This window comes from Pleurodeles waltl, chromosome 11 (genome assembly GCF_031143425.1).
Source record: "Pleurodeles waltl isolate 20211129_DDA chromosome 11, aPleWal1.hap1.20221129, whole genome shotgun sequence".
Taxonomy (NCBI): domain Eukaryota; kingdom Metazoa; phylum Chordata; class Amphibia; order Caudata; family Salamandridae; genus Pleurodeles; species Pleurodeles waltl.
The window spans coordinates 633,159,585-633,180,907 of NC_090450.1; the positions used below are offsets into that span (position 1 = coordinate 633,159,585).

General features: G+C 49.9%; 1 protein-coding gene across 4 annotated transcripts in view; it reads left to right on the plus strand.

Moving 5' to 3' along the window:
• CDCA2 (cell division cycle associated 2) overlaps window positions 1–21,323 on the plus strand; it is a 418,898-nt gene that overhangs the window by 347,172 nt on the left and 50,403 nt on the right. The window lies entirely within an intron of this gene.

Sequence of the window (21,323 nt, forward strand, 5' to 3'; positions counted from 1 at the left end):
ATCCCCTCGGGCTCCATGAACATTTTTTTTTTTTTAATAGAACATTCTGCCCTGTGTGGCAGAATGTTCTAATAGCCTTAGAACCCGCCGTAGCGGGCTCTACCGGCTATTAAAGTCCCTCTCCCTTGTTAAATGCCCTCGCCTTCGGCTCGGGCATTTAACGCGGGGAGCGGGCCTTTAATAGCCGGTAGAGCCCGCTACGGCGGGTTCTAAGGCTATAATACATGGTCTTCAACTTTAAGGGGGACTCTTTGTTCCACCACAGAATCCTGAATTGTGTGCCTATAAAATGGTGGAGACTACCCATGCTGCAGGTCAGTGTTAAAAAACTGATTATCACACATTGTCATCAGTTTTTCCTTTACTGTGTGTTCTAGTCTGGGAAAACCTCTAAGCCACGTGCTGGCTTTTGATTGCTCTCCTGGGCAATCACAATGTAGTTTGCCTAACTCTATAGTGACACAATCAACAAATAAATAGTGTCTGCAGAGCATGATAATGCCTGTATTGAAGTCCCATTGAGGTCTAATTGAAGCCCAGTTTCAGTTTGCATTTTATGGCTAATATTGACATAGATTATACTTCTTCCCAGGTGTCCTTATCTTCTAATACTACTGGAAGTTAATTTGAGGGACTCTAGGCAAAGTTTCTTTGGTACTTGACAGAACTAATTCTAAGTCTCCACACAAATCCTTACTCTCTTGGCCACAAGAGATGATGTGGCAACTTCTTCAATTGGCTCTTCTAAAAAAAGCAAGTTTATTTTGCTGTACCATCTGCAGTTTTAGAGTCTTTTCTATGGATTTTCTTGTTGTTGGGCAAGTCGGGTGCCCCCTAGAGACTTGAGTCTTTATTGGAGGCTGGCCGCATTGGCTTCTTGTGCAGGATCCTTCGAGGTCAGCAGCAGGCTGGAGGAGCTGGGTCCAGGTCAGCTGCTTCTTCTTTTCCTCTACTGCGGGTGGAACTCTTCTTTGTTCCGGTCTTCATTGGTTGTTGAAATCTGAGTTTTAGGGTTCAGGGGTGCCACCTAAAAATACTCAATTTAGGGTCGTTACAGGGAGTGTCAGAAGGTAGCAAATGGGTTAACCACCTTGAAAATGGCGGGTGTGGGGGGGGGGGGGGGGGCGCAGAAAAACATCTGTGATAGCTGAACTGGGCAGGGCCAGCCAGTCAGCACACTAGTAACTGGTAGATTTTCAGGAGGGCACCTCTAAGGCATTTTTTAATAACTCCATCACTGGAATCAGTGAGGGTTTATTATTCTGAGATGCTTGATCCCAAACTTCCCAGGGTTCAGAGAAGCCACCATGTAGCTGGGAAACTTGTAGTGACCAGTGTCAAGCACATGTATTTAAAATGGCTTCCCTGTAAACTTAGTTTGTCTAGGAATCAACAGACATAGCAGAGGCATATTTGCTCATGCATATATGCCCTCACATGTAATATAATGCATCCTGCCTTAGGGCTGTAAATCCTGCTTGAGGAATGATTTACATATATTGCATGCAGTGTTAGGGGACATGCACATGTTTTCAATTTTAGAGGGACCTTGTTTCGCTGCAATGGCAGCCTGCATAAGGTTGGTGCTGGATACTTCAGAGTGGCACAAGTTGTGCTAGAACGGGGGCGTGGCCAACATGGCGATCGGAGCTGCGGCATAAACCGCAGCTCCGCTACCGGCCCACTAAATTCATCCTGTTCAAGGCGCCTATCACGCTTCCCGAGTGAGGTGCCATCCGCCCAGCTGCACAGGACCCCTGCCTGAGGCGGCGGCTTCGCTCCGGACGCTGTTGCTGCCTTCTTCGCGGTTGGAGAGCTGCCGTGCCGCTGGGCTGACGCCTGTGGCCTCGGCTAGGTTGGGCGCTGCCTGATGACGCGGGCCGGATGCTCTGCTGTGACGCGGCGCTGCCCTGGGGGACCGCGCCTGGATTTACTGCGGCGCTTGGGGGGGGGTCCGTGCCCTGGAGCCCGCTCGCTGGCGATCTCCCCTGAAAGAGCGTTGACGCTGCGGCGCCGGGTCCGGCGCGCTGCCGCGCCCCACCCACCGTTGAGGGTCGCCGCTGCCTGCGGCGCTCGGGCAGCGGAGCTGCTTGCCGGCTTGGGCCCAAACTCCCCTTACTCTATCAACACCGGATCGGGCCCGTGGTGCCTGGGCGCCGCGTCTTGCCTGGGGGCGGCCCGTGAGTGCAGGGGCCTGGGGACTCCACACACGGCCTGACAACAAGATGTCCGATGTTGCCAGCGGGGTACCACAGGCCTGACACTTTAGTCAGAGGACCCCCTGCTGGGCCCCGTGTGCCCACATAGGATCAACGCTGTGATAGAAGACGTGCCCTTCGGTGACACAAACCGAGTCGCGGTGAGTACACGGGACTCTGACCCCCCCCCCCCCCATTGAAGTAATGTGCTGGTGCGCCCACTGCCTTGTCCGCACAGCGCACTCCTCACATCCTGGTCACATCGTCGCCCTGGCATTGAGTTCATCATTGAGGCTCTGCTAGCGTGGAGGTTGGGGTCGAAGTCGCAGCTCCCCGGCAGAACCAGTGCTCCTATCAGACCGCGTCTCGCGAGCCTGCATCGATCTTCACCAGACCTTCTGTGTCACTAATGGTACTCTCATTGCTTGCAACTGGGGAATCGCCGGGAGTACTGAATTTCGGGCTGCCCCCTATGGCGAGGGGCGTCGCACATAGTACCAAGCCCAATTGGGTCCTGCTTGCTATTTGGGGAGGTGGCTGCTATGCGACGAGGAGCAGCTAAGTACCAGACTGGCCCCAAACCTACAGGGACAGAGTAAGAAAATGGAGGAACTAAAATAGACATCAACACCAGAACGGGACACGCAACTCCCTCCTGAACTTCAAGCCAGGAGTGCTGGGGAACGTGCCGAGGGGAGACCGAAGGCAGGGGTGGACGCTCCCGGCAAACAGTTGGCTGGTAGCCCTGGCTGAACGATCGGGGCAGGACAGCAAGAAAATAATGGTCAAACCAAAACACCCCAAAACGGGGTCTATGGGAGAAGGAGACCTCCCCCAACCAACTGGCCATGCGGATACGCAATCGTCCACACTGCTACAGCTGAATGAAACATTTCCCTCAAATTTGATAAAATTATGCAAGCAATAATGGACACTAAATCCTCACTAGAAGGGAAAATTGACACTGCAGTACTGGAAGTCTCATTGCGGCGCGCTGACCACCGCAAATTAACTGGAAGGGTCCACGACACTGAAACGTCACTGAAAACTATCCAGCCAGAAGTAGTGGATATGAGAATTAAAATGCAAAAAATGGAACTGGACATAATTTAACTACAACGTAGGGCTGAGGAAGCTGAAGGACGGTCCAGATGAAATAACATCAGATTCCTTGGAATCCCTGAGAGAATCGAACACCCTAAGGCAGAGGTGTTCTTAGAGACCTGGCTCAGGAACACACTTAAAGAGAAGTACCCTACTACAATACCAGTGATCGAAAGAGCACACAGAATACCGAGCAGACCACCTCGTCCAGGAGCGTCGCCCCGACCACTAATAGCCCGCTTCCTAAATTATAGGGACAGAGATTTGGTCCTTCAGCACTTCAGAATGTCTGACCAGATCATGCTGGAGAACAGCAGAGTAACCGCCTACCCTGACTACACAATGGAGGTACAAAGCAAGAGAGTTGCGTATAACAAGATCAAGCAGTTGCTCTGAGAAAAAGGCATCACTTATTCCCTTATGTTCCCGGCACGACTACGCATCGTCATAGACGAGAAAACCCTAATGTTCCCCACCCCTGAAGGTGCATGGACATGGATCCACGCTAAAGGATTGGTCGACCCTGCCAAAGAAGACACATTATCCGAAGAATGGTCTACCGCTAGCTCCAGAAAGACGGAAAAAAAAATTAAAACATCCTCCTGCCCCACAAAAGCGCAAATGGCGCTGGACCGTGCGCAAATATTAAGACACAAACTCATTAGCTCGTGGGATGCTGGATACTCGGAGCAAAACGGACACCAATGACACCGCCTCACACGGGGAGACACAAGCCCATCCCTCTCCCCGTTGCAGACGGGCCCGGACCTCACGCCGCGTTCGGCGGACGAGCTTTAAAAGTGAAGAGCTGGCGTCCATGGCACCTCCCCAGCGGCGGCAGCGACTAGGGTGTTGCTTGCCACCAGCACCGGGACCCTCTCATCGAGATCCGCAGTGAATAACAGCCATCAATATGAGAAGCAATGACTGAATCCTCGAAAGCTGCACAGGGGCGCATGGGAAAGCACAGGCGTGAAGTATCCTGTAGGTGGGCCATCCAAGGGCCCGATATCTAGTAACCCACGACCCCCTACACCTGAACGGTATCCGAATGGAACTGACTTCCCTGGAAGCCACGTTAGGCACCGGTTGTGCCACTTTGTTTAACGGACGTACACAGTCCGCAATATCCTTTTGGTTGTTATATCTGTCTTTTTCTTTTCTACCCTTAGCCCACTATGGGCTTATTATTCACTTCTCGGAGCGCGGGGGCGGAGCGGGCAGGTGGGGGACTCGGGGTGGATTGGTGGGGGCGCGGCCGGGAGGGGTGCGGGGGGCGGGGTGGACGGGGCGGGAACAGATCAGATAGCTCTCTACGCCACTACACAACATAATGAATAAGGAACCCAGATATAGAATACTACAGCACGTTTCAATCTCAGATTTTAGCCCCATACCTGGTAATGCTGAAGGAAGCTCAGGAACTGGGCCAGCTCCCTGATACATGCCGTGAAGCATTGATAGCAGTATTGCCGAAGGCAGGCCGAGACCCATTGGATGTTCGCTCATATAGGCCATTATCATTACTAAATACAGATTGCAAACTACTCGGCAAAATACTAGCCAACCGTCTGCTCCCATACGTATCAGAGTTGGTACATCAAGATCAGGCAGGCTTCATACCCGGTCGCAGCACATTCAGCAACATCAGGAACCTACTACGCCTAATGAAAAATTCCCCGGTAGAAGGTGAGCAGCAGGTGGCAGTTTCATTGGACTTAGAGAAAGCGTTTGATAAGCTGGGATGGCCTTTCCTAACAGAGACACTCAAACGGATGGGCTTCGGGCAAACATACATTGGCTGGGTGAGAACATTATACACTGACCCAACAGCTAGGGTTAAGACGGGGAACACTATCTCCGAAAAATTCAACATTGGTAGAGGCACCAGACAGGGATGTCCGCTATCTCTATTGTTATTTGCTTTAGCTATTGAACCTCTGGCCGCCCGCCTTCGCATAATGGCCCCCACATGGGGTGTTTTGGATGGCCAGATGCACCAGATAGTCTCCTTATATGCAGATGATGCGCTGATCTTTCTACGAGATCATTCGGGAGCCCTTCCGGGCCTGCTGGAACTTTTAGAAAAATTTAGCTCAGTGGCCGGGTTAACAGTGAACTGGGCAAAATCCTGCATATTCCCTATGCGCCCGGTCCCCGAGGCACTCAAACCACTATCGGGTCCAGGTGGCTTGAAATGGTGCTATACAACATTTAAATATCTAGGTGTAAATATATACCATGATAGTCAAGATCTTAGAGATGGTAACCTTGGCCAAGTGATCAGATCAATGAGGGGCTCCTTATCCTTCTGGTGCTCACGCCCATTGTCCCCTATGGGCAGAGTAGCCATTGCAAAGATGATAGTGCTGCCACGACGACTCTATTATTTTATGGCATTACCCTTGGTACTCCCGGGCTCCTTTTTCACACTATTGAATAGCTTACTAACGGACCTAATATGGGGCAATGGCCGCAGACGTGTCGCATTAACAAAAGTGCTCCAGCCGCTCAAACTGGGGGGATGGGCGCCCCCAAATTTGAAGCATACTACGCAGCTGCTCAGATACAATGGATATCCACTTGGGTTGGAAACTCCGCTGGGGCCGAAACTCAGAGTGTTGTTAGATCTCGGCGGTACAGAAGTAATGCAATACCTTATGAATCGGACCGATCCAGTACACACTAGTAACGTACTGCTGTACACCGCACACTGGGCTTGGGGCCGGTACGCTCTGAAACGCGCAAAAGATCCGCAGTACTCACCGAGGATCCCACTGTTGGCTCAACCGACATCAGCAAAAATAGCAGCCAAAGTTGGCCTGAACACATGGGGTAGCAGGGGCATACATACACTAGGGGACATTTACCAGGATGGGCAACTTCAACCTTACGAGGCATTAGCCGATAAGCATGCGCTGGGTCGGGGTGGATTTATAGCTTACGGGGCAGTCCGGCAGGTAATGCGAGAGTGCTGGAGAAGCGGCAATTCGGAACCAGATGTCTCCCCTTTGCTTCACGAGCTGCTGGGGAGCACTAACGCCCCATCAAGTATATCGAATATATACAACATCCTTGCTGCCCAGTCTGAACACAAACAGGAACATGCAAAAAATAAATGGGATCGCGTGTTACCGGAACCATTAACACACAATTCATGGGAACAGGCAATGAAAATGACTTGCGAGGTCTCACGTAACCCCCGCTTCCGATACACACAGTTTAACTATGTGCATCAGACTTACTACCACCACACCGCATAACGCGCATGTTTCCCCGATCACTGCAGACATGCCCCAGATGCGACACAGAAGAGGCCACTTTCATTCACATGACATGGGAATGCCTCCCGGTCCGGAACACATGGATAGATATAATAACGTTGTTAGCTGAATGGACAAACACCACATTATCTCCCACTCCCGAGGTGTGCCTACTGGGTATAACACCCCTCTCCAAAAAACGCAAACGTACATATAAATGCATTGCCCTGGCATTGGTGCTGTATAGACGCCTTATTGCCATACATAGGTGGGAATAGACATTGTTGGGTAATTTGACAACCCTCACAGCCCCTCTTAATAGCATGAATGGAACCATGCCAGAGAGGAAAACCTTCATGAAAGGAAAGCGCTGTGAGAAAAAGGGCTTTTTGCAGCCCCACTTTTTTTTTTTTACCCCAACTTTTCCTCCCATCTTGACTACTAGACACTGGTGTAATGAGTCTGCAATGCACTAAGCCTGCTAATCAGGACTCAGTGCATATGCTCTCACACTTAAAGCTTTAGAGGTGCTGATGGATACATCTACCTTTGGATTCCTCACCTTTTTAATACTCCTAATGCACCAGCATTTAGCGAAAGTTTTTCCTTTCTAGCTCGCTGAGGACGTCACAATGGAACGGCTCTGCACGGACAGCATCTGAGCCATAAGAAGCCCTCGCTGACGTCCGTTCCCTTTTTTCCGCGCCTTCGACGCTATGTTTTTCTACCTCTCCGGGTGTTACCCTGTTGAGGGAGCTTCTTAGTAATTAGTTTTCTTCATGTAACAATGTCTCCATCAAGAAGTCAGGCTTTAAGTCATGTAGAGTGAGAAGATCATATGTCAGTTTCTGACCTGCACGGAAATTGCCGTTGGTGCCTGAGTTCCGACCACAACGTTGGTGAGGTGCTCTTCTTGCCAGAGTATGAACCCGAAGGCACTGAAGGAAAGGGAGTTTAAACTATTCCTGGCAAAGGCTAAAAAAGAGAAGCAAGGCCGTCGAAGATCCAGGCCTCAAGAGGGAAGCGGCGTTGCCAAAGCTCTCAGCGACACTGTTCCTGAGAAGCTAACCCGAGGTCTTTATCGCCGGCTTCTAAGTCTTGGCCTCGTTCGACCTAGACTCCCCCACAACGGAAGTTGCCCGAGATGTCACCAGTACCATCTTTGGTTGAGATCTTGGCGTCGCCTGCATGTCATGCAGCGCAGTTCTCTGCTGTTACTCCACCAGACCAGGAGATTGAAGAGCAGGAATCAAGTCCGGCCCAACCTCAACAGGAATATCCTGCTTTTCTGGCTCCTGGGACTGATCCATCTTTTCTCATAAATGCGATGTTCAGCATTTTCAACAAGGTAATGACCCCCACAGATGCGCCTACAGGCCCCACGGGTCCCTTGGCCTTCAATCTTGGAGGTTTCCCGGGGTCGTTTAGACAGGCTGTTTTCATGCCTTTTCTGCCCACGGCTACATCACCTTCAGGGAGGACGGCACTGCCGGTGCTGATACAGATGCTGGATAAATCTTGTTCGGAGTCAAACCATTCTACTCCTGCTCGGAGTAATATGCCAGCTTCGGCTACACCTGTGCCGCCGAAGACATCCTTGACATCGGCAGACTCGCTATAGATACTGTCTAGAGTCTAGATTGAGCTCTAGAAGGGTAGGCCGTGAGGCTGTTGGAGGAGCAACAGTACTTGGAGGAGCAGCACAGGTCCTTTGGCCTTTAATCTTGGAGGCTTCCCGGGGTTGTATAGACAGGCTCCTTTCATACCTGTTCTGCCCACAGCTGTATCACCTTCAGGGATGACGGCACCGCCGGTGCTGATACGGACCTCGGATAAATGCCGTTCGGCGTCGAATCATTCCTCTCCTGCTTGAAGTAATATGCTGGCTTTGGCTTCACCAGTGCCGCCAAAGACATCCTTGACGTTGGCGCACTCGCTATAGATGCTGCGCCTGGAATCTAGATTGAGATGTAGAAGGGAAGCCTTGAGGCTCTTGGTGGAGCAACAGTACTTGGAGGAGCAGCAAGAACTTGGGGAAGGTGAAATTCCTTCACTTTCTCATGGTTTTGAAGTTATTGAGGTGGCTAGTGGACTGGACACTTCTCCAGAGTGGGAGTTATCACCTTGGGGTATCCCACCTCCGGCGGTTATTTCTTATCATGGAGTAATCAGGAAGGCAGCTGAACTTTTGGACTTGCCATTGACCCATTGGAGTTGTAATCTAACCTCCTGACTGAGGTTCTTCATTCCTTCTCTGCTACATCTGAACCTCTGCTGCCATTTAATGAGGGTTTTTAAGAGCTAGTCCTGGATTTGTGGCCGAAACCTGTGACTACTCCAACTGTTTTGAAAGTAAATGCCAGGAGGTATAGGGCTGTGTCAGGTGACCCACAGTTTCTTAGTCAGCATCTGACACCAGAAAGTCTAGTGGTCCAGGCTTCTTGTTCTTCAAGGGTGCTCCTAGTTCCTTCCCCGCAACTCCGGCAGATTGGGAATCAAACCGCATGGAACAATCTGCTAAGAATGGACTCAACCAAGGAGGCTGTTTCCAAACTGCTGATGGACGTGCAGGATTATTCTAAGGAGTTGCTGCAGGATAGTCAAGAGGCAGCTAAGCAGGTCATCCAATTGGGCCTGGATGCAGCAGACTGTTGCCAGAGACATGGGGTCATCAGTAGTGATCAAACGGCATGCATGGCTTAGGAGGCCGGGGATCTCCCCTGATGTACAGTCGTTCTTAATGGACCTCCCTTTTGACGGGTCCAGGTTGTTTGGCGACAAGGCTGACTCAGGGTTAGAAAGGTTCAAAGAGAATAAGGCCAATGCTAAGTCATTAAGGGCCACTGCTCGGTCATTAGATCTTCAGGCACTCTCTTGGACCTTTAGACCTTTCCGTATGTTTAGGGGGTTTGGCTGCAGATCCTCATTTCGTGGGAGGCTGCAGTTCCAGGGTCAGCAGTCTGCCAACTCCCTCTATAAATCCTACAGAGGTTGTGGGAGCTTTGGGCAGCGTGGTGCTGCCTACGAGCCTTCTTTCTTCTCCACTTAATCCTCTGCTGGGAACCTTTCAGGAAAGCAGCTGTAATTCTCTTCTCTTTCAACAGCATGTGTTGCCCATAGGGGAGAGATTAATTTGTTTTCTCCAAGACTAGGAATCAATAACATCAAACTCTTAGGTGTTAAGCATTGTAGGAAATGGGTATGCCCTTCCCTTTCATGAGTTTGCACCCCTCTTCCCTCCCCTTTTGAGAGTTTGCCACCCTCTTCCCTCCCCAGCATACTTTTTGTTCAGGAGATCATCTGCTGTTGCTTCAGCAGGAGGTACAAAATCTTCTTTTAAAGGGTGCAGTGGAGTTGGTTCCGGGGCAGGATAAGGGTCAGGGATGTTATTAGAAATATTTCCTGATCCCTAAGAAGGATGGTCGTTGGAGGCCTATCCTGGACCTGAGGATTTTGAATTGGTTCCTCAAACAGTAGAAATTCAAGATGCTGACCCTAGCTCAGGTGCTTCTTGCACTAGACAAGGAAGACTGTATGGGTTCTATCGCCCTCAGGGTGCATACTTTTGCATTCCCATTCTGCAGTCATACAGGAAGTATCTCCAGTTCATGGTAGGGACACAGCACCACCAGTTTGTGGTCTTTCCTTTTGGTCTTAATTCTGCTCCTCGAGTTTTCACATAAGTGATGGAAGTGGTTGCGGCGCATCTCTGAAGCAGGGGAATATCAGTATTTCCTTACCTGGACGATTGGTTGATCAAAGCCAAGTCTACAGAGTTGCTGCTACATAATTTGCAGATGACAACCCAGTTGTTGTTCAACCTGGGCTTTTCATTAAAGGTGCCCAAGTCTCACCTGGATCCCTCTCAGCGCCTCCTGTTCATAGAAGCGCAGTACTGGACACAAAATTGAATCATGCCTACCCTCCTCAAAGGATTCGTGACATTCAGGCTATGATTTCAGATGTTTCAGGATGAATCGGTTGTTCCAATCCTAAAGGTCTTACGCCTGCTCAGTTTGCTTGCTTCCTGTATTCTGCTGGTCACTCACGCACGTTGGCACATGAGGGCTCTCCAGTGGTGCCTCTGCAAGGAGTAATTTCAACACAACGGAAATCTCATGGAGTCAATAAGTCTCCAGAGAGACTGCAGTGGATATTCGATGGTGGAGTGTGGAAGGCAACCTATCACAAGGGCAACCGTTTTATCTACCACCTCCTGTGAGCACCGACATTCCAGATGCTTCATCTGTAGGATGGGGAGCACCTCTGTGGGATCTGGAGATCAAGGGAGTTCGGTCTAAGGAGGAACAGATGTCTCACATCAGTCTGTTGGAATTATGAGCGATACGTCTGGCTCTAAAGGCCTTCCTTCCTTAGTGATCAGTCTGTTCAAGTCTTGACAGACAACACTACTGCGATGTGGTACATCAACAAACAGGGAGAAGTAGAGTTGTATCTTCTCTGCAGAGAGGCTCTGCGACTCTGGTACTGGGCCAAGCACAATCAGATTTGCATAGTAACAAACCATTTGGCTGGAGTTCTCAAAGGAGGTGCGGACAGTCTCAGCCAGCACTTTTCAGCCAACTACAAGTGGTGACTCCATCTGGAGTTTGTTATTCACATCTTCCAGTTATTTGGGGGGGCGCCTCTGATAGATCTGTTTACCACTCCCAAGAACGTGCAATGCCTGTCTTTCTGCAGCCTCCAGTTTCTGATGCAGGGAGCATGGGAGGCGGCGCATTTCAGTTGAGCTAGAGCAACCAGCTGTTTTAGCTCTTCCTCCCATACCCTTGATTCCTCGGATCCTGAGGAAGATTTGCCAAGACCGGGCCCAAGTCATATTAATAGCCCCAGATTGGCCAAGAAGGGTGTGGTACACAGACCTCCTTCACCTCTCGCTGTGCCGACTGTTCCGTCTCACTCAAAGGGCAGACCTCCCCTTGCAGTCGCATAGTCAGATTCTACACCCCACCTCCAGAGCCTCCACCAAAACTGTCTATGCTGTTAGATGGGCCAAGTTTGTTAAAGTATTGAGGAGAGGCATGTTGATCCTTTAAAGGCACATTTGTCCAATGTGTTATATTTTGCTCTCCTTGGCACAACAAGGTTGTGCAGTTGTGACAGTGAAGGGCTATCTCTCTAAACTGTCAGCACTTATTTGTTTACCTGACCGACCCTCTTTATTTAAGTCCCATATAGTTCTAAGATTTCTTAAGGGTTTGGCTAATAGGTTTCCTCCTACTACGTTTATAATGCCTCAGTGGGATTTAAATTTAGTTTTAATGTACCTGATGGGTACACGTATGAACCATTGTATAGTTGCCCATTGAGGCTTCTGGCATTTAAGACTGTTTTTCTCATAGCGATCACTTTGGCTAGGTATGTTAGTGAGTTTCAAGCTCTAACTGTAAAACCCTTGTTTACCATTTTACATGCCAACAGGGTGGTTTTGAGAACCAGGGCGGCTTTCCTGCCAAAGGTGGTGACTCCTTTTCATTTGATAAATATACAACAATGTCTCAGTGGGTATAATTTAACAGTGGATAAAGAAAAAATATGAAGTTAAGGTGGACACAGAGAAGTATGCAAAATCAGTAAATGTTTGTTTAATTACTTGTAAGTCCCTAGTATTTGGTCCTGAAGATACCCAGGGCCTGTAAGTTAGTGTCTCTCAGGACCTAAAGCACTCACAATGTCACCCTGCATACAACCAAGGAAAACATGTCTCCCAGTCTGCCACTGCAGACTGGTAGAGCAGTTTAAGACTGCAAACTTGACTTTGCTTTTTAAAGCAATGGCAAACCCCAAGCCTCCCTTTTTAATAAGTATGTCACCTCTATAGCAGGTATATTGAGCCCTAAGGTAAGGAGCAGCATACTAAAAGGTAGAACATGTGTTTTAAATGTTGTAACAATAAAAACTTGTGATAGTAGTTTTTACAGTGAGAGAGGCTAGTAACTCCATTGGTTAGTACAGGGTTACATGTCGACAACTCAGCTGTGCTAACTTCTGAATGGGACTACTAAAGGTGGCTCTTCAAGCTATACAAATAAAGTGTTGCATTAAAAACGACTTGAAGAACAAGTTGACTGTGTCATTTTGATACATTCGACTTGTAGAAAATTACCACTCTCTTGCCCAAGTTTCTCAGTGACCATTTACTAATGCTGGCCACGAGACAGCCTTTTGCTCGCTTGGGGAGACGTGCAAATGAGTCCCAGGACAGGTAACAGAGGCCTCCTTCTGGAGGTGGTGAAGCCTCCGTCTGACAGGAGGCCACGTGTGATGTTAGCCCAAAAGGTACACTGCAAAGTGGGAGCCACCTTTGAAGGGCAAATGTTGAACCCACTCAAATGAGGCTGCTCTTTTGTCGCAGTAGACAGGTTGGTGATGGGGACAAAGAGGAAAGACACTAGCCAAATCTTTTTTTCCATGGGCGTGGAGCCCCCCAGGTAGCACACGCTAGGGTGGGGTGCCGAGCTCTACTCACCAAGAGAAGGGTTCAGCTATCTTGGGAGTGGGCAGAATGGAGCACTCAGGAATAGTTAGAAGCCACACTTCAATGGAAGTTGTCATCAGGCAGCAGGGAACCCAGTAGCCCCTAGGCTAGTGTCTGCGATCTCCCTTATGGGCACTTTCTGATGGATACAACTACCTGTGGATTCCTCACCTAATGAATACTCCCATGGCGCCAGCATTCGACGGAAATCTTCTTCCTAGCTTCTGCATGTCGACGAGGACGTCACACTGGCCCACGCGACGCTGTCTGACGTCATACAGGCAATAAGAGGTCCTCGCCGACGTCAGTTCCCTTTTTTCCGTGCATTCGAAACGGTTATCTTCGAGGGAGCTACTGTTACTTTCGTGGTTACAGTGTATTTTTTTGCTGCCTGATTTTCTCTGCGGTTATAATGTCTCAGAGAAAGTCGGGTTTCAAGCCCTGTCGAGAGTGTGGGGGCAAGATGTCAGTTACTGACCCTCACTCCGACTGTTTATGGTGTTTGAGCTCTGACCACGACGTCGCTACATGTGATTCATGTCAGCACATGAATCCGAAGGCCCTGAAAGAACGAGAGGCTAAGCTCTTCATGGCGAAGTCGAAACGGAAGGAGAAAAAACATCATAGAAAGTCATCTTCGCCGAGATCTCACCGGCGTCATCGAGACGCCCGGCGCCGTAAGGATTCACGGCGTCATTCCAGCAAGGAGTCTCGTTCGGAAGACCTGGGAGGTCAGTCCCACTGTCACGCCACATCCGTCGACGCCGTTGCCTTCTCCGGCGTCACCGACTTCGCCTGGACAGGCGTCTGTGATTGAGGTGACGCAGCCTCAGGCGTTTTCTCTGGCGTCACAGACGTCGAGGCTGGCATCGGGGTCGCCTTCGATCCAGGCACCCCAGTACCCGGCTTTTCCCGCCCCTGGAGCCGATAATACCGCATTTCTAAATGCGATGTATACCATCTTTCAGCAGATGGCTCCAGGCGGTGCTCCGGCTGGTCCTTCGGGGCCGTTGGCCTTTTCTTTGGGTGGTCCTGCGCCTTTACGGCCGGCACCCTTTATGCCCTTTCTCCCTTTGGGGAATGTGGGCTCGGCGCCGGTGTTGGCGCCGGTGGCCGCTCCGGTGGCTCCAGAGGTTTTGGCCCCGGAGGTTTCCATCCCGTCGACTTCAGGATTTCGTCCTGTGACTCCGGCAGGTCCATCGGAGTCTCCAAGACGTGACTTTCTTCGTCCGGCTCCTACCTCGGCGCCGAAGCTGCCTGTGGCGCTGGGAGTGGCGTCGGATGGTTCCGGAGATAGGCGCCGAACCTCGACGGCGGAGGCCATGTCGACTCCGCGTATTGAGGAAAGACTGCACTCGAGAAGGCGTGCTCTTCGCCTGTTGGAAGAGCAAGAATACCAACGAGTCTTGGAGGAAGGAGAGGTTGAGGACTCTGGTGATGGACTCCATGGTCTGGATACAGCCAGTGGGCTGGATACTTCCCCTGAGTGGGACCTATCGTCTCCAGGGGAGTATACGGAGGAGGCTGCTACCTTTCACGCTGTGGTTAAAAAGGCAGCTAACTTTCTGGACCTGCCTTTGCCGGTGGCAGAGGCGAAGCAGAATTTGCTGACTGAAGTACTGCATCCGGCCTCTACTGCAGCGGAGCCTCTTTTGCCATTCAATGAGGCTTTGCTTGATCCGGTGTTAGAGGTGTGGAAGAAGCCAGTATCTTTCGCGGCTGTTCATAGGGCTGTGGCCAGGAGATATCGGGCTGCGCCATCTGACCCTGGCTTTCTGTCTAGACACCCTACACCGGAGAGCTTGGTGGTACAAGCCTCCTGTTCTTCTAGGTCAGCGCCTGGGTCTTTCCCGACAGTACCAGGGGACAGGGACTCCAAAAAGTTGGATGCACAATCCAAGAAGATATTTTCGTCTGGCAGTATGGCGTTGAAGGCCACCAACGCGACTTGCATTCTGGGGAGATACATCCATGCTCTTATGGACGACATATCATCTTCATTTACGGAGCTTCCCCAGGGTCTTTTGAACATTGTTTCGGATGCCCAAGCTGCCGCGACCCAGATTATCCAGTCTGGGCTGGACACGACCGACTCGGTGGCTAGGGCGATGGGTACGGCTGTGGTGGCGAGGAGACAGGCTTGGTTCCGCAACTCAGGGTTATCTGCGGACGTGCAGTCGACCCTGTTGGACCTCCCGTTTGATGGGGACAAACTGTTTGGAGCCAAGGCTGACTCGGCCTTGGAAAGGTTTAAAGAAAGCAGGGTCACAGCCAGATCATTAGGGCTGCAGGCCCCTTCTTCTGCCTCCTCCAGATTCTTCAGGAGGTTTTGTGGATTTGGACGTGGCTCTTCCTCCTCTTCCATTCGGGGGAGATTCCAGCAACCCACCTCTTCCCTCCCCTATAGATCATTTAGCGGGAGGGGTAGAGCCCGCACCAGGGGAGCCTCGCAGCAGCACTCTGCCTCTTCCTCGTCCTCTGGAGGGGTGCGGCAGGGAAAGCAGCCTTAGGCTTCCACCATTTCCCACTCACTCCTCTCCTGTAGGGGGAAGGTTACGGCATTTTCTCCACAAGTGGGAGACTATTACATCGGACACTTGGGTTATCAGCATTGTGGGAAAAGGCTACACCCTTCCTTTTCGGGAGTTTCCGACCCCCATCCCGCACCGCCCATCTTATTGTTCAGAAGAACACCTCCTGTTGTTAGAACAGGAGGTTCAATTCCTCCTTTCAAAAGCCGCGGTGGAGTTGGTCCCAGAGCAGGAAAGGGGTCGAGGTTGTTCCTCAAGGTACTTCCTGATTCCCAAGAAGGATGGTCGGTTGAGACCAATCCTGGACCTGAGGATTTTGAATTGGTTCCTCAAACAGGAAAAGTTCAAGATGCTGACCCTAGCTCAGGTGCTTTTGGCGTTGAACAAGGGAGATTGGATGGTGTCTGTCGACTTGCAGGATGCTTACTTTCATATCCCGATACTCAAGTCGCACAGGAAGTATCTCCGGTTTGTGGTGGGGTCGCAGCACTAGCAGTTTGCGGTCCTCCCGTTTGGTCTTACTTCAGCACCTCGAGTCTTCACGAAGGTGATGTCGGTGGTTGCGGCAGAGCTCAGAAGGAAGGGGATAGCAGTATTCCCTTACTTGGACGACTGGTTGATCAAAGCCAAGTCCCCGGAGCTTGTGCTGCATCATCTGCAGTCGACAACTCAGTTGTTGTTCGACCTGGGCTTTTCGGTGAACGTGCCCAAATCTCGCCTGGAGCCCTCTCAGCGCCTCCTGTTCATAGGGGCAGTACTGGATACAACATTGAATCGAGCCTTTCCTCCGCCTCAGCGGGTTCAAGATATTCAGGAGTTGGTTCCAATGTTTCGAAATGGAGCGGTAGTTCCAGTCCTCAAGGTCCTTCGTCTGCTCGATCTGTTTGCCTCCTGCATACTGTTGGTCACGCATGCTCGCTGGCACATGAGGGCTCTTCAGTGGTGCCTCCGAAGGCAGTGGTCTCAACACAAAGGAGATCTAGAAGGTGCTGTCAAGATCTCCAGAGATGCTGCTGTGGACTTGAAGTGGTGGATTGCGGGCAACAATCTTTCACAGGGAAAGCCGTTCGCGCAGTGACCACGATCATAACGGATGCTTCCACTCTAGGGTGGGGAGCTCATCTGGGGGATTTGGAGATCAAAGGGCTTTGGTCTTCAGAGGAACAGATTTTTCATATCAATCTGTTGGAGTTGCGGGCTGTACGTCTGTCTCTCAAGGCCTTCCTCCCATCCCTTTGCGGTCAGTCGGTGCAGGTCCTGACTGACAACACTACTGCGATGTGGTACATAAACAAACAGGGAGGAGTAGGGTCGTACCTTCTCTGCAGAGAAGCTCTTCGACTATGGTCCTGGGCAGAGGACCATCAGATTTGCTTAGCAGCAAATCATCTGGCCGGGGTCTTGAATGTACGTGAGGACAGTCTGTCGCCATTTCTCGGCCGACCACGAGTGGCGTCTCCATCCAGATCAAGTCCGTCTAATCTTCCAGATGTGGGGGTTTCCTCGGATAGATCTGTTTGCCACTCTAGAGAACGCGCACTGCCCGTTATACTGCAGCCTCCAGTATCCGGTGCAGGGAGCGTTGGGGGACGCGTTTCAGATAACCTGGTGTGACCAGTTCCTTTACGCGTTTCCCCCCCATACCCTTGATTCCTCGAGTGTTGAGGAAGATTCGCCAAGACCGGGCCCAAGTCATTTTAATAGCTCCGGATTGGCCAAGGAGGGTGTGGTACTCCGACCTTCTCCAACTCTCGCTGTGCCCTCCGCTCCGTCTCCCTCTCAGGGCAGACCTCCTCTCGCAGGGGCAGGTTTTACACCCCACCCTCCAGAGTCTGCACCTACATGCCTGGAGATTGAACGGGGCAACCTGAGTTCCTTCTCTCTCCCACCTGATGTAGTGGATGTTATATTAGCGGCCAGGCGACACTCCACTAAATCTATCTACGCTAATAGGTGGTCTAAATTTGTTATGTGGTGTGGAGAGAGACAGATTGATCCCTTACATGCTCATCTGTCAGATATTTTGTCTTTTGCTTTGTCACTAGCGCAGAAAGGTTGTGCAGTGGCTACTATTAAAGGTTACTTGTCTGCCTTGTCAGCCTTCATTTGCCTTCCAGACCAACCATCGTTATTTAAATCCCCTGTTGTTCTTAGATTCTTGAAAGGTCTTCTAAATGAATATCCTCCAAAACCATTCGTTATGCCTCAATGGGATTTGTCCTTGGTCCTGACTTTCCTTATGGGGTCCCCTTTTGAGCCTATGCATTCTTGCCCCTTAAGGTACTTAGTTATTAAAACAGTCTTCTTGGTGGCTATAACATCGGCAAGGAGAAGTGAGTGAGTTGCAGGCCTTATCAGTAAAACCCCCTTATACAAACTTTTATGGGGATAAGGTGGTGTTGAGGACCAAGGCTGCTTTTCTCCCGAAGGTTGTTTCACCCTTCCATTTGGCTCAGACAATTACTTTGTCCACGTTCTATCCTCCCCCTCATCCTTCAAAGGAGGAAGAGAGACTACACCGCTTGGACCCAAAGAGGGCGTTAAGCTTCTACATTGATAGAACGAAGGACTTCAGGCTGGAGGATCAGCTGTTCATCGGATACGTGGGCAAGAGGAGAGGAAAGGCAGTCCACAAGAGAACACTCTCCAGGTGGGTTGTTCTTTGCATTAAAATCTGTTACTCTTTAGCAAAGAAGGATCCTCCTGATGGTATTGGAGCTCATTCCACCAGAGCTAAGTAGGCCACTTCGGCCTTGGCTAGGGGTGTTCCTGTGGTTGACATCTGCAAGGCCGCAACTTGGTCGTCCCTTCACACTTTTGCGAAGCACTACTGCTTGGACTCTGAGGTCAGGAGGGACGGCCATTTTGCACGGTCAGTGCTGCAGGATTTCTTGGTTTGACCATGCGGGCACCCACCGCCGGGCGTGGTACTGCTTTGGGACTCTATTCATTAGGTGAGGAATCCACAGGTAGTTGTATCCATCAGAAGAACGAGTTACTTACCTTCGGTAGCGACTTTTCTGGTGGATACATTAGCTACCTGTGGATTCCTCACGGTCCCACCCGCCTCCCCGTTGCCTTTTTGGTCTTACCAAGTAATCCTAGAGTGTGCTCCTTTTGGTCTTTAAGGCTGCTATAGATTTTGTATATATGGAGATATATATATATATATATATCTTTGTGGGTATACATCATTAGTGTATATTTGTTTTGATTTAAAAAAAAAAAAAAAAGAAAGGAGTTTTATTAAATCTACAGCCATTTTATTGCAATGTTGTGTGATTTACAATGTTATGAGATGTTGCCTTAATCTTTCATTCCGTCAGGTTATTGTTCTCATGCACGTAAAAAATGTTGGTACTGACGTCGGCACGTCGGCGAGGACCTCTTATTGCCTGTATGACGTCAGACGGCGTTGCGTGGGCCAGTGTGACGTCCTCGTCGACGTGCAGAAGCTAGGAAGAAGATTTCCGTCGAATGCTGGCACCATGGGAGTATTCATTAGGTGAGGAATCCACAGGTAGCTAATGTATCCACCAGAAAAGTCGTTACCGAAGGTAAGTAACTCGTTCTTCTGGGCATAAAAGAGGCACCCCTGGCCCGCAAAACTCAGACCTTGCTTGGACTAAGAGAAGACCGAAGGACTGCTCTGTTGACCTTTGACCTGTCAAGGAGGGCCTGTTCTAGATTTGGACTGCACCTGTAGCTGTTTGGGCTAGCAAAGGAAAGGAATATGCGTGCCATGTCCTGGTTGAGGAGAAACATCTGGGGGCCCCAGCCAGAAGTGAAGACTCCAAGGAGTCACTTGGCTGACTTCCTGTTGGCAGCGGAGGGCCACAAAGCTGAGGAATATTGCTTGGCCGAGTTGGTAGCCCAGATCACCAGATCGTCGCTCTCGGTGTGGGGCAGCCTGGGAGACTGAGACCCAATGCTCAAACATTACACCTAACTTTGCTGCACCTTAGAGAGTTGTCTGAGTGTAGTTTATTGCACAGAAGAAGTTATTGCCAAAAGAAGGGAACCGCTTATTTCATTACGCTCAGCAACCAGTTTTCCAGTGGTGAGTGGACTTTTGCTGGACCAAAGAGGATGCAGGGGGCGTCAACTCCTGTGGCAAGTCACCCCACGTGGATCATGGACCAAGCAGTAACTCCCCGGAAAAACCCCATCGACTGTACAGTATCTTCAGTGTCCTATATCCCTTGCATCGGGACCACTCCATAGAAATCAATGGTAAATGGTCATTGATGGTGGAAATGGACTGGAGAATGCTTTTCTTGTGAAAGTAACTGTTTCTTTGGACTTTGTCGATCCCTGTGACTGGTTCCCCACCAGAGATGATTGCACAAAGTACTTTTAAGTCACAGCATTCATTCTTGATGTAACCTTTTCCTGAGAAAGTTTCTAAGTGTCAAATTCATTAAATTTGCCAGTGCTTGTTCCCGGTTGTGTGAAAAGTCTTGATTTATTTTATCTTTAAAACTCTATACCTCTGGCTCTTTTTCAATTTGGTGTCCATCAATTCATAAAAATAGTCGTTTTTTATCAATTGGTGTTGGATTTCTTGAGAGCCTTGTTTCCTTCTTTTTTTATTGTTTTGGTGCTGTTTAAATGTTTTACGCTTGTTCCCTCATTGAAGCCTGACTGCTAGAAGCTACACCTACCCAGAATTGGGCTAAGGTTTGACAAATGAAGCCTCTCTGGTCCTAAAACGGTAGGAAATTTATTACAAGGTTTGGTTTCCCAACCACACTATATAATACACCCCATTGCCTCACAAACTTTTATGTAGTACTGGTGTGACCAGAAATATATGCTTCCTGGGTATCAAGAAGGTCAGGTGGTGTTGATTGTGTAACCCATTTTACTCTGTTTTTGGAAGGCAAATGGTGTTGGCAATGCAAGGTAGTTCAGCAGGTTTCTGAGTTTAACTAATTTGTTGACATAGGTGCCATGAGGGAACCAAGGAGGATTCCATGTGAACTGACTGAAGCTGTGTGTCTGGATAGACTACGCAGCAAATGTCATGGCTATGCCTTCAGAATTTATACTTCCTGACCTGCTGCATAGTGATATGAAAGATGGCAATGTGGGTGATGTTCAGTTAGCCTACAGCTTTAAGAATGTGTTGGGATGATTTTACAACCCTTCTTGGTGGCTCAAGGTTTGATACCCGTCTGGGCCCATGAAGACTGCATTTTGTATGCCAGAGCGGTTATATCAATGCCCTTTGGTTTGAAGAATGCCAGTGATACTTTTCAGCACCTGGTGACCCATGTTATTGCAGGTCTGGCAGGGTTGTCTGTGGCCTCCCTAGATAACATTGTTGTGTTAAGCAGTTCATGGCAGGGTCACCTAGTGCACCTATAAAAGGGGTTGGCAAGGATTCAAGAGGCAAAACTTACCATAAAGGTGACCAAGTGTGTGTGGTGGGGCAGTCCTCTGTAGTCTACCTTGGGCATGACTTTGTTAATGGAAAGATTTGCCTGTTGGATGCCAAGGTACAATCTGTGGTGGAATGGGAGGTTCCCACTAAACAGACTGAAGTGAGGCCTTTATCTGATAGAGACTTCTAGCTGCAGATTTCTTACCTTGAAATCTCCCCAGACGTCAGTGTGGATCTGGAAGGTTTTCGTGAGCAGTACCCCTGCACACCAGTACGTGGCATTAGTCTGCTCTTTGTCGGCATCATCCGCGCTGGATATGTTTCAGGTCCTGTATGGGTGCC